At 39.1% G+C, this 13,647-nt stretch overlaps 1 protein-coding gene across 4 annotated transcripts in view; it reads left to right on the top strand.

Annotated features, from left to right (window-relative positions):
* Positions 1-485: 485 nt before the first annotated feature.
* Positions 486-13,647, top strand: part of DENND4C (DENN domain containing 4C) — an 80,598-nt gene continuing 67,436 nt past the window's right edge. For 3 of the 4 annotated variants that reach the window (XM_052701586.1, XM_052701585.1, XM_052701583.1), the window contains exon 1: positions 487-675. The gene's annotated coding sequence lies outside the window, so the exon portion shown is untranslated. Of the gene's footprint in view, positions 676-13,647 lie in introns of all 4 variants that reach the window. The other variant, XM_052701584.1, reaches the window with a different exon arrangement.

Here is a 13,647-nt window from a genome sequence, read left to right as displayed (position 1 = left end):
ATCTGGTAGGAGACAGCTCAGCCTAAGGCAGGGGAGCAGGAACTGAATGGGCTTTCTAAGAACACTCTGCAACACGAACTTCCAACCTCCTGACAAATACCCCTCTAAACAAGTACAGCCCTAAGTCTTCCTCCCTCACAGAAATATTTGGGTAAGAAGCACCACCTACGAAGCAAATACTCTTGTCTAGGCAGGCAGCTAAAATGACCCACCAAGCTCGGGTACCAACAAACCCCGCAGAGGAGACCTGGCCGGGACACAGACCCACGGCAGCTCAAAGACGGACGCCCGCTTGAACCCCCGCAGCCCGACGCGACTGCCCGGCGCCGCGCGCCCCTCCCGCCTCGGCCCCACGCGAGGCGCGGCCTCTCCGCGCGCTCCGAGCGCCGGCTGATCCCGCCCCGCCGCCGCCCTCGGGCGCCCCCTGTCCGCAGCAGCCGCTCCCCTTGCCCCGGCCGCCGCCGCCTCTTTTCGGGGCGGGCCTGGAGCCGCCTGTAGGCGTTTGCGGGGGAGAAAGTAACATGGTGGCCGTTTCCTTCCCAAACAGGAGCGGCGGCGGCTCCGGCTGCTCTTGAGGCGGCGGCAGGAGCGGGGAAAAGCTGCGGGCCGGGAGCGCCGCGACCGTTGGCGCGGGGGAGGGCGTCGGTGGCTTGGCGGCTGGAGGGCAGGCGGCAGGTGAGCGGCCGGAGGCGGGCAGGCAGAGGCTGACAGGCGCGAAGGGGGGACCCGGCGCCTCATCCCTCCGTCCGTGGCAGGAAGCTGGCGGATGCACCCCATCCGCCAGGCCCTTCCCCTCGCTTTTCTCAGAGCTCGGGAGGAAAGCTTTCTACTCGCCGAAGGGGCACAGGGGTACGAGGCGTCCCCTCGGCGCCCGGGAAAGGGTCCCGTTTCTCCTCGTCGCCGGGGCGAGCGGTGACACCGAGCGTGGCGGGGAGGGCGGGGGCGTCTTCTGAGCTTTCCATTTTATTTTTCCTTTTAAAGTGCTCGCGACTGGTTTCGCGTTCCCTCGCGCCAGCTGTCCCCCGGAGACGGCTTTGGCCCCCGCCGTCCCGCGCGCTCCGTGCCCCAGCAGAAGCGGGCGGCTCCGGAACGCGGGAGGGCGGGCGCAGGTGCCCCGCAGGTGAGCGGGCCGCGGGCGGCTCCGTCCTCCTTCCCTCCTTCCTTCCTCTCAAACCTTCCATGTGCCAGCTCCTCCCTTGGGCCCCACGTCCGTAAGCTTAACCCCCGCCGGGGGGGGAGTGGTGGGGTATCGGCGTCCCCCCTCCGTGCCGCCCGGTGGTAAAGGTTGCTAACAGCCACGCGGTGTTTGGGGAGCTGATCGTATCAGCGTCGAAACTAGCTCCGTTTGGTTCTGCAGGTTTAAGGAACAACAGCAACAACAAAAAAAGTTGGAGCCGTGACTATTAATCACCCTCTGCCATTGTCTGGGGGTATCTGGTGTGTCCTTGCATCGCGGCTAGATTATCTGTGCAGCGTCAGGGTTTGCTGACGCATTCGTGCCCTCATAGATCAACATGGGAAAATTATCTCCACAAGCTGTATGGCTTTCTAAGTGCCATGTAAGCTGACGTAATGCTATCTTCCCAAACATCCATAAGTGTAAGTTAACATATTGTCAATGCAGCGATTGCAGAAAAGATCCATAAGTTGAACGAAACTATATTAAATTCTTCACTTGCAGAGATCGTAATCCACTTTTCTGTCTCTGCTATGATCATTAAAATTAAATAAAGTGCATTCCAAACACAGACTGTTGGGCTGATTTCAAACTTAATGCCTGTGGCTAAACTTTTAGACGTGAGGACTTAGATAGTAAACAGGGTGTTTGATTTGCTTTCTTTTTTCCCTAACCTGTGTTAACTTCTGGGGAACTGGTACTTTCTCGTTTTTATACCGTTTTCTTGGCTCATTGAGACAGTTTAGAACAAGCTAAACTCGAGCCTACATAGGCTGGTAAAAAGAAAATCATTTCCTTTTAGTTGCTTTTGTTAGTGTTTGTTTGTTTTCTTTGGTGTTTAATGAACGCAAGGTTAGTAGAAGTTTTTGCATCACTCTTTTTAAGGTATACTAGAAGTTAAGGGAGTAAACATTCTCTGTGTTTTAGTGGGGAGAAAAATGCTGAAATGCAAATTACTTCACACCTATTTAGAAAATGAAAGTTATTTTGACTTTTCTGTGAAGGCCTGCCATGCCCAAACTTAATTGACTGTCCAGACCAATGTATGTATTTCAAATGCTTGGCTCTAACAACACCTCTAAATAACCAGTCAACCAACAACAAGAGAAAAAACCTGTTAGATAGCTTGAGTACTTTTATTACATGTGATGATTATAAGTTTTTTAAAGAATTTCTTTAATAATTGGCTGACTGCTTATTACCATTCTGGTGAAACTGAAATGCTAACACATTCTGCCTTGAATTGTGCAAGGGGAATATTTCAGTAGAAACCAGAAATTTAAATATTTCTGACCTAAATTTCCATGTTAAAATGGTTACCAACATGCATTATAATTATAGCTGTATAAAATAACAAAAAATCGTGTTTTTTTTTTTTTTTTTTTAATATTAGTGCATTAAGGTGGATGTTTTCTTAAACATGTATGAATAAGGGTAACGTCACATTTGATTGTTCATTTTTTGATTAAGGTCTGGCTCTATGTAACCCGATGGAATTGAAATGAGATCTTCATGGACTAAATCTTGTTGTGCTAGTATTTTTGTTTGAGTGTTTGAATCATCAAAGATGATTATTATCTCCTATTAATGAAGATGTTCACTACAGCTGCACTACCATCCAGATGGGGCAAAACTAAGATATCCAAATAATGACCTGGATAGCATCCCTGTGACTCATCACGTATGAATTCTCACTTGAGGTAGCAGTGCCAATGTTGTTGAAATATAGTTTTTTGGAATGGAATCTTTACGAACACAATTCTTTCTTAGGCGTGTCTTTGACCAGTAGATAATCCTGTTTGGAGTTCAATCTCTGCATGCTGTAGGACAAATAAGTTCCAGAGTTAGCTTTGAGGACACATCTGAATTTGCTTACACATACAGAAGGAATAAAGTCATCACTCAGTAAAGTGATGAAGGAACAGTATTATTGCCAAAGATACAAGAGGAAGGTAAGGGAGTCTTTTGACTGCTATTTAAAAATTACCTCTCTTATTTGTTGAGGTTTCAGATACGTTTCAGTGGCAGCTACAAGCAGAGCAGTATGGGTAAAGACTGTCTGATATGTTCAGTAGTGTGTATACTGTTTTCATGTAGCAGTGCCTCCTTTTCTGACACAGCCTTCTGTGTTATTAAAAAAAAAAAAAAGGAGCATAAAACCTCTAATCTGGCATCTTTTTGTTTAAAGGTAACCTGAGCTATAGAGATCTGTCTCATGAAACCTTTTTTTTTTTTTTTTTTTTTTTTTTTTTTTTTTCATGTAGTGGCCTGTTATCCCAAAGCAGGGATTGTCTACCTTCAGTATGCCTTCTTCCTGAATCGTGTTTGAGATACTGAAGGTCTTGGTGTGGACAAACTCTGAAATATTTTATGGGGTTCATAGTCAATGTTTATTAAGTTACCTCCCATGTGAATTGCTAGGGCCATTACTGCTTCTTCACATTTGTTAAACAAGTATCACTTTGCTGCATTGCAGCATGTGACCTGCTTTTCTCAAACAGTGTTTCTATGAGACAGTAAACTGAAGCCTTTGCACTTTCATCTACTTCTTAGCTTCTGTCTTGCTACAAAAATCATCCCTGTCGCAAACTCTGATAATCAAAGGCATTGTCTTTGATTTTACAGAAATGCAGTGCTGCTTCTTTCTTATGGGATAAAGCAGTGTTGGAAATACTCGGTTCATATAATGATAATGATAGTGATTTGTTTCTGGAAAATTGTGGAGCTACTGGCCCTCAACGTTGGCCTCTGTTGTTAGAACCTTAGCAGGTTAGTTCAGGACTGTTTTTGGACTACAAAATAGTTCCTGGTGAAATGTGTCTGTTTCCAGCAACTTCTTTGACAACATCTGTCATAAAAAGTATGCATGTAAACTTACTTATTTTAAAGTTTTAGGAGTATATTTATACTGGGCTATACTATTCCAAAGTGAAATGGAGCAGAAGGCTGGGTCTTAGTTAATACAGTCTCACTGTATTTCTTTGTTTTTGCTTACAGATTCTTAAGTGTATATCTGGGGTCCTGGTGTTTACTCTTAGCTTTGACATGCAGGAAACCTGAAAACAGTTTTCAGGATAGTAAATATTGTAGTGATGTTATTTGTTTATCCATGTGACTTAGTTTTCACTTTCTTAATAGTAGCGAACTGAGGATTGCAGGATTGTTGATACAGAGAAAGTAAAAATATACCTACATTTTCATGTCCAAAGTTGGCTTGTATGTCATTAAATGTGTCATTTATTTTGGTTCAGTTAAATATAATGAGGCAGTGCTGCCTCATTCTTTTCATCGTCATTTTGTACCGTTACAGCTCCTTTTCTTTACTCTAAAAGAATTCTGAAGAGAGTTGATGCATTTAAAGCATCAACCAAGACCCTTTTTTGTTTGTTTAGTTGTTTTTTTTTTTTTTGGGGGGGGGGGGGGAGGGGGTGTGGGTGTTTTTTGTTTTTTTTTTTTTTCTGTTTAAAAGATGTTAAAAAATAGTGTAAATCAGCAATTGACTTGCAAATTAAGCTGTTCAGCTCTGGCAGCAAAAGCTGAGTTTACAATTACGAGTCTCCAAGGTAGCTGAAGCTTTCTTCCTCTTGAAATGAAAGTGTTTTCTAGTTCTGAACGAATTGCAACTCTTCTACAAAACTTCACAGTTTTTCAGTAGAGAGGCAAAGAACTTCATGTTTTTGCTTTCTCCTGAACCTGCCCATTTCAATGATAGCTTTTGTCTTTCTAATTAATTACAGACTTTGATCAGTAATGCTTGAGCTGAAGTCCAGCCACTGATGCATTCTTTAGTGCTCCTCTTCCCCTTTGCAAGTCTTTTGTGTTGAGGCATTGTGTTACTGGTGAAAGCAAAACTTTTCTTTTTTCCCCTCTAGGGCAACCTAGTGATGCTATTCTTGGTGTCACATAGCATGGCTCTAACCTTCTTTGTTATTCCTTGGGAAAGAAACTGGACTCCTACCAAGATAAGAAACCTGAAATAGGTAGAAGTCTTCAAGTAAGATATCCTCTTGCCTCATCTCTGTAATGCATACACTGTGTCTTACTGCATTAAGAGGACACGAACATGTGGTTGAAAATGGGAAAAAGAGAACTACAACTTGAGAGCAGTTAGCTGGAAGCACAGAATGAAGAAGTTAAAGTACTTAATTTCAGGAAAAGCAAGAAATCGAGGTGAAGTATGGCTGGATATCTAAGTCTTGAAACTTCCACAGGTATCTGTGTCAGAGAAAGTTATAGAAAGGAAACATAAAGGAAACTGCTGAGTCACAGCAACAAGTTACTCGGTCAGTTACTTTTAATCATTGCGTGAGACTATTGCAAAATCTGGAAACAGGTGTGTCCAGTTTTTCACTATTTGATCAACCAGCCATCCTTGGAAGTAATAGCAACAGCTTGCCTAGACTAGGGCTAACTTAGACCACTACTTTCACCATTTTCTCTGCACTTTGAGTCCTTCTGCTTATGCTTTAAGTAGTGAATGACCCTAATGAGAATATGTTGGCTATCTAAATCTACGTAGCAGAAAATTGTTCTGCTTGAAGATAACGTAAACTTTACTGCGCTGATGTTTTTTATTTGTTGAGTTGTGATTGTTTGTTTGCTTGTTTTTAATCTGAAAACATAGACAATGTCTTTTGCAGGATTCCATAAATCATTAAAAGTATGCCATGTGTTTGCCAAAGGAAATCCCTTCAAGGATATGGATAGCCTGAAAAATGTTTAACGGTTGTAAAACATGTATGTCTTGTAGCTGTTAAGCTTCTGAAACCACTGAGGATGTAAGAACGTAAAGAAGAATATTTACAGAAGTTAGTTTTAGCTTTATAGGGAGCAATTCCCAGTAAAAGCCTCACTGTAGCTGCACTGTATTAGCCTTTGAAGCTCCTCTGTGCAGTTCTTGTAGGTAGGAACCTAGCAAAGCTATTTGAAACCTCAAGATTTTTTTTTCTGAATAGTTCCCACAAATATCTACAAATAAAAATTAGGATTTAGCAGGAGGAAGAAGAGTAAAGTCACTTTCTTGCGAATTTTTCTAAGTCCTGAACTACTGTGATGTATAAATGTGGTTGGTTAATGTGTGGGATAGAATACTGGAAGATGTTACTGGTGCAGTATGCCTCATTGTGGTTTCTTTTTTTTTTTTTCTTTTTTTTTTTTCTGTTCTGAATATCAAAGTGTAAGCAGGACGTAACAAGGAAGATCTTCCTGAATAAGGAAATTATTGGTTTCTTGAAGTTCTGATAAAACCAGAAAAAGCAATCGCCTGCATATTGCCTGCACAATGTTAACTTTACCCCTGAAGTGAGTTCTTGCAGATAGACTGAGCAGTGAAAGACTAGACTGTGTTCCAACCTTAAAATCATGCACTGCACTGGGGAATGCATGTTTTTAAGGATTTTTTTTGCTGTTCTGTCTGTTTTTCCTTTTGTGTCTTAAGCTTGAAGTAGTAATTCTTACTATGTAAAACTGTTTGCTTTGTTCCCTGGATAATGTAGAGGAAGAAAATCACTAATGTTTGGTATATTAATGAACTAAAACTTGAAACCCCACTGATATAAGAAAATCACAAGTCGTAAGTAGAAACAGACTTTGCAAATAAAAATTTGGTTTTGATTTTGTACCTACACTGAAGCTTATACCATAATACGTTTGTGTCTTTGCAGATAACTTTTTTTTATTCAGTCCTGGCTGTGCTAGTGCAACTCGTCTGTGTAAAAAAAAAAAAAAAAAACAACAACCCGGGCCTACATAATGCTTAGTAAATGAAGGAATAGGTTGTGCAGGAAGGAATGAGTAGGTCAAAGAGAAAGATTGCCTTTCAAAATCACTGTATGTGCCTTGTGCGTGTCATTTGCTAAGTCTGATGTATGTGTCATTGCCTTTGTGCTTCTAACTTTTGTTGTATACTTGGTCATGTAAGATAATTATATGTGAAGGCCTTAAATTCCTTTGGGTTATGATGACTCATTCACCGTGAATGAAGTGAGTAATGTGACATTTCAGTTTAATTTAAAGAAAACAGAACAAATGCTGCTTGTAGTCATTTTATAGTTTTTCTGCTTTCTTCTTTGTGAGATTCATAGTGCATGTACACAGCATACACTGTTAACTTCAAAACCATTGGTCTTTAATCTTCTTGATTGAACCAATTCTGTTAGAGGGAAAAGGTCTTAAAGGTAAGTCCTCTAACTTTAAAATACTTCCCTAGCTGCACTAACTGGTAATGCACAAATCAGAGAAGAGAGATTGTGCTTTGAGCCTTGAGTGTCTGTTGTGTCCTTTTAAAACTCCTTAACTTTCGTTTAACTCAAATGCTTGCTTGAGAGAAATGAAAATTCTTTTATAGCGTTGTGGCATTTATAGCACAGGTAAAATACTTTCCAAGCTTGATATGTGGCCTGCGATACTTCTAGCAAAGTTGGCAGGTGGTGTTCTAATGATTTGTCAACTATAGATAGATACCTTTTTTTTTTTTCCTCTTTTTTTCTTAAGCAGAGACTATGGTGTTATTCAGCAGTGCATTTTGTTCAGCGGTAATGGATGTAATCTAATAGAAAGCTCTTCTGAGTTGCAGAAGAGAAGTTTCTTTCAGGTTTTGCTGTCAATATTTAGTTATCCTACCCAGCTTTTTTTAGTCCTTGAAGATATTTCACCTCTCTGTTTTGTGTGCTGACTTTCCTCAAAGGGACGAAGACTGGGTTGATCATCTGAGTTAGAGTGCCTGCTTTTGAGTTGCTGGAGTGTTAACTACAAAGTTACTGCAGATGACTCTATTTGTGTCCCTGCTCTTTTTGTCAGCACTCAGTGTTGTTGCTGCCCTAGCCCTGTTAAGAAATGACAAAGGAAGGAAAAAAATCTCAAAAGAAAGGGAAGCATTAAAATCACTGCAGTGGGGAGTTTTATAAATTGAGAAGAGTGAAGATGTTACAACATGGTGTACTTGGGAAGAGGTTGTGATAGCTGATGTTTGTTTGTTTGTTTGTTTGTTTTTGTGGAGTGAGAAATTGTGAATTCCAGTCCACTCTGAATGGTGATATCCTTTGTGTGCATACACCATAGCAGCTGGGTGTAGGTGGAGTGATGGGGCTGTGCTGATGAGAGTCATGTGGGAAATATTGTCTGACTTTTTGAAAGAGTTCAGGAAACAAAACAGGTTTGTTTTTATTTTCAAGAGGACGTATTTATTTTCATTATACTAAATTGTTTGCAACTAAATAAAAAACATTTATTAAGAGTATTTTACATTGGAGTAGGTACCCACCCTTCTCCTTGATATACATACATATCAAGGAGTTGGACTAGATGATCCTTATGGGTCCCTTCCAATCCAAGATATTCTATGATTGTATGTTAATATACGCAGAAGTGAATGTGTTAAAATTTGACAAAAATGGATGTTTATAGTAACAAAGGGTAATAGCAATTATGTGAAGAGCACAATGGTTTTAAACAGTAAATCCATACTGATTTATGCATTGTGTTTCCTTTGCACTGTGGATTCAGTACTCATCTTTGCCTTCAGAATGTTTTCAAAGTCCTATCATAGATTAGCTTTGGCTTCTCCGAAGGGATGGTTCTTCAGATTTTTAGATACATTGGACACTGTTAACAACATTGGCTGAAACTTTTAAACACGAATGTTTCTTCCCTGCTTTCTGTGTTATTAGCTCAGCTGGTATGTTCTTTGTAATGAACATACTTAAGCACTTTTGCTATTTAAAGGCTGTATATTTATTCCCAGAAAATCAAGTTTACAGTAAATGTTTTGTCTGAGAACTCCATCAATGCTGAGTAACACAGCAGAGATATTTTGGTTATTAGATGATAATTATAAGGAATGTCTAAATATGGGTCAGCCTTCACATTTACTTGCCAGCTGGTGAATGATAGTGTTTCATCACAAAATCTCAGTCTTCCTATTCTTCAATAGCTTTTTGTTGCTTGAGAAAAATGCTTATTGATGTATTTGTCTGTGTAAGTAGTATCTTTATGATCTTTCAAAAATGTTTTCTTTGGGAGTACACATAATGATCTCATTTCATGTACATTCAGGCTTTAACGGATTCAGATATTTAGTTCTCCCATATATATGTTCAGGGCTGTAAGTAAGCACAGCAGGAAACAGGGGTAAGGTAACTAAGGCTTTCAAGAGATGGAAATGCAAGGTTTTTAAAATACATTGCAGAGTTCAGAAGAGGGGAGAAGATTTCTTGGTGTTGTTGATGAGCTTCTATGATTTAAAAAAAAAAATAAATAAATAAAAATATGTATATTTCTTGTTGCCTCACAAGTAACTGAACAGTTCAGCATAAAAGAAATAAGAAAATATACATTGGATGTACAGTGTTAATATTCTTATCTGAGAATGAAGGTTATCTTTGTCAGTGTAAATTTCAGCAATAATTTCTGTTTTCGGAGAAGGAAATATGGGAGGCAATTGTTGACCGTTAATGCAATTTCTGAGGTTGCTGTTACCCATTTCTTTGTTCTTTGTCTGTAAAGGTTTTTCTTAAACAGTTGACAATGCAGAAAGCAGTTCTGAAAGCTGAAGGCACCCACTTTAAGGCATTTATGTTTGATTTGTGTTTGTAGTAATTTCACTGCAAGTAATCTGTGAAGTGGTTGCTGCAATGGAGATGCAGAAATAGTATATAGGCAAGGTCTTGGAGCATTTGTTTTGCTGCAGAAGGGCTAGCACAAACCCTCGTTGCAAAACTGCTGCAGATTAAGAGTTTGATAAAGGCTGGTGCTGCGTAAAGAACAAAAAGCTCATCCTCTAGGCTCCTTATTGGTGAAGCATAAAACAAAAGCCAACAAAAGCACAAAACAAAAAACAACATGAATATTCAAACTGCTATCAACCATGTGGTTCGGACTTTTTTAAAGCCATCTTGGCAAAAGAGTGTTTCTTAATGAGAAATTGGCAAGAGGATTAAAAGACAGTCTTTCTGAAGTGTTAATAAGCTCCTGCCAAGCTTCAAAAGCAGCAGGGAGAGAATGAAAATGCTGACATGAAACCAAGTGTTTTGATGCTGCTGTCATAAGCTGGATAAAGATGGGAGTCATCCTCTCAATAACTGGGAATGTGTTTAGTGGGGTGAGTATAGGCTGTGGAGTTCTGAAATTGTAGATGAAGTGACTTAGGCTTCTTGTGATAAAGTTGTCAATGGAGGGATCTATAGAGAGTGACAGTCTGTCTGCTGCTGTGTTTGTACACCCAAAGATGAAAAGATGTAAAACAGAGTTCCTCAAAATCAGCAAAAAGGGTATTCTACACCTGTGGTATCAGGAGATTTTCAAGAAGCGTGTGCTTTTCTGTATTATGAATAGCTAACAGAAACAAAATGAAAGTATGATTGTATGATCTGGCAAATCTGTCTTTAGAGATTCTAGCAAAATGATGTTGGTTCTAATAACTTTCAATTCTTAGTAGGGAGAACAAGTATCAGACTTTTTAGTTTACTTGGTTAACTTCTGAGCTGAATTTGAAATGGAACATCTTTTTGTCCCTCCTTTTGACCTCTCCACACAAAACACTGTCCAGCCCTACCTGCTCAAAAAACAGCAAAGAAAAACCATGGAGAAAAAAAAAATCCTACAAAAAAAAAGTCTTAGAGATTTGGGCTCCCAGATGGCACTTAACTGCTGGACTATTGTCTCTTGTCTTTTTCTTTACTGTTTTATTTTTGTTTCAGGCTACTATATTTGACTTTGCTCCAACAGAGTTTCCAATTACAGAAAGCGTTCTCTAGCAAAGAATGTTTCCAGGGCTGCAGATGTTTCACTCATTACATAATACTGAGCATGGCTAACCTTTAAAGCTTGCAACTGGGGCAGTAAGTACACTTCGTAATGTACTTCCTTTGCTATGAAAACTATTACTAGTTTTCTTATTATTAATGTTCTTCTGATATTTTTATTACTAGTTTTCTTTGTGTGCTTTTTTTTTTTCTTTTTCTTTTTTTTTTTTTTTTTCCAGTGGCTGGAGTGGTTACTTCTTGTCACTGAAAGCCTGGTGAAACTGGCTTACTAAATGAGTATAGTTGCTTGCTGATCATCATTCTTCCTTTCTGACATATTTTCAATTTCTGTTTTCTGTCCTTGGCTGTAGAACTTCATTTACTGGTACCAAACTTGTCTTCAATTGATTCCAGCTGCTGTTCCTCCAGTCTCTGAAGGTCACTTCAGAATTTGCATTTTGGCCTCATAGTCTGTAACAGCTCCAATTTTTGTACTATTGGACAGTTCATAATTATTGTTAAAAAAAAAAAAAAGAAAAAAAGAAAAAACACCAAAAAAAAACCCCCCAAAAAACTGTACAGTATGGTAAATATAGCCTGGAGCAGGTTTTAGTTCTTACCATGACCATTCCTCTACTCTGCCTCCAATTCTCTTTCCAAGTAGGATATTTCTGAGTGGCATCTTCATAGTCCTGACTATCTTGGGTCACAGGGTCTATTAACCTAGTGACTTTGTCAGTCAGTTGTAATTCTTAAAGGTTTAAACCATAACTGCAAGACTTTGATTCAGAAAGCTTTTTTTCTGTGTTTGATATAAGCATTTACATTGTAACGTCACTGACTCACTGTTCTACAGCAACAGTAACTGGATTTGCTAACACCCTTAAAAACAAAACAAAACAACTAAGTTCTGCATCCTAAGACAGAATGTGATGTTTTCAACTTATCTTTAATTTTTTTGCTGAATAATTTCAATTTATTAAATATAAAGTTGAAAATTTGACTAGTTTCCTCTCTTCTTTTGATTATTTTTTTTGTTTAAGCAACTCAGGGAATTGCACATAAGGCAGGACAACGAAATGCAACGAAAATTCAGGGCAATAGAGATCAATTATATATTTTTGTATATGTCTTGCAAAACTGGTTAATTATTGCTAGGTAATTATCACTTACTACAGTAGTGGATTTACAAAACTAGATTAATTTCATCACCACTCCTTTATAATATGAATCACACTGCTGTGTCATTTAAAAGCCCACAGTTTGAATCTGGAAAGAAAAGCTACGTTGGCAGAGAAGAGAGGCTGTTTCCAATTATTTGCTGAGCATTTGTTACTGATGCTCATGGAAAATCTCAGTAATAAATCCTCAGAGATACCAAATGTCTGCCCTAGTCAAGCTTTAAAGAACTATTGATATCTTTAGTTATATTAAATGTTCTAGCTGTGGTATTTTATTTAGCCTTTGGTCTTTGGGTTTAAAGCATGTCTTCTTATTTGGTGCTGGGTTTTCGTATTTCATGAAGTTGTTTATTTTTCAGTATTTCAGAAGCTTAAAGCAAAAATGTTTTTATTCTCAAATATTCAGTTTGCAGAACTAAGACACCTGACTGTTTCTTGAGGATGGGGGGAAGGCAGCTGGTTCACCTAGTCGTATTCCAAGATTTGGTGCCCTTACTTACATAGCAGTTTTTCACCTGAGGTTATTTGTACTATAAAGCCTTGACAGAACTTGTTTTCTGGATGAAGTTCAACTAGGTGATTTAAAAAAAGAAAAAAAAAAAATTAAAAAAAAGAAGAAAAAACAAAACGACAAAACATACTGGAAGAATACTTCATTTAAGTAATTGACATAGTGTTTATCTCTTACTTTGTCCTCAGATTTGTTTTTCTGGTAATATAGACAACTATGAAATAGTCAGCTTGTGTTTTGTAACCTTCATAGTTAAGCAGCCATTACATTCTCAAATGTTCACTTCAAAACTTAATGAAGGAATAGTCCCGTATTTGCATATGTGCGTGTTCAGACCCAGTCACAAGTGACATCCAACCATTCTTGTTCCACAGCTGGCTGTGTTAGGACAGGTAGAAGGTGGGCATTGCATGTCTATGAAGTTGTTTTCTTAACTCTGTTTTTGAATGATCTTGTGAGTTAGTTGAGTGACTGTTTCATTTTCTAGTTTGACCAATATAATATGCATTATAAAAAAGAAAGTCTTTGAATGCACATCTAGGGGTTCTTTTTCTCTTGTTGCAAATGGCATGTGACTAATAAACTGTTAACTGTTAATCTGAACATGTTCAACATTGTTGAATGAGTTTATAATGTTCCATTCTGTAATAGTCTTAAATTGTCCACAGGTCATGTGAATGCCCAATTTCAGCTAATGCACCAATTTGAGCTGTTGCACACACACCAAATTGAAATGAATAGGTAGGAGCTGCATACTTACCTGAGCACAGAGGGGCTTGCGTAGTACTGGCAGTATATGGACAAGCATAAAGATGTGAGCAGTGTTAGCAAAGATGCTTTGAAATGGAAGAAATGACTGGAGTGCAAACTCTTTGGGAACCCCGCGTGCATCATCCTTTGCATTTTGTCTCTTAAATTACTGGCGACTCTCTACTGGTGATTATTTGTGCCAGTTATGCTTAATCCTGTGAGGGTGCATCTGTGTGGTGCAATCAAATCTGCATTCTGTGTTTTAAAGAAGTCTAAAACAAACTTTGG

This window comes from Tympanuchus pallidicinctus, unplaced genomic scaffold (assembly GCF_026119805.1).
Source record: "Tympanuchus pallidicinctus isolate F22 unplaced genomic scaffold, pur_lepc_1.0 scaffold4, whole genome shotgun sequence".
Lineage (NCBI taxonomy): Eukaryota > Metazoa > Chordata > Aves > Galliformes > Phasianidae > Tympanuchus > Tympanuchus pallidicinctus.
This window is presented reverse-complemented; position numbering and strand designations above follow the sequence as displayed.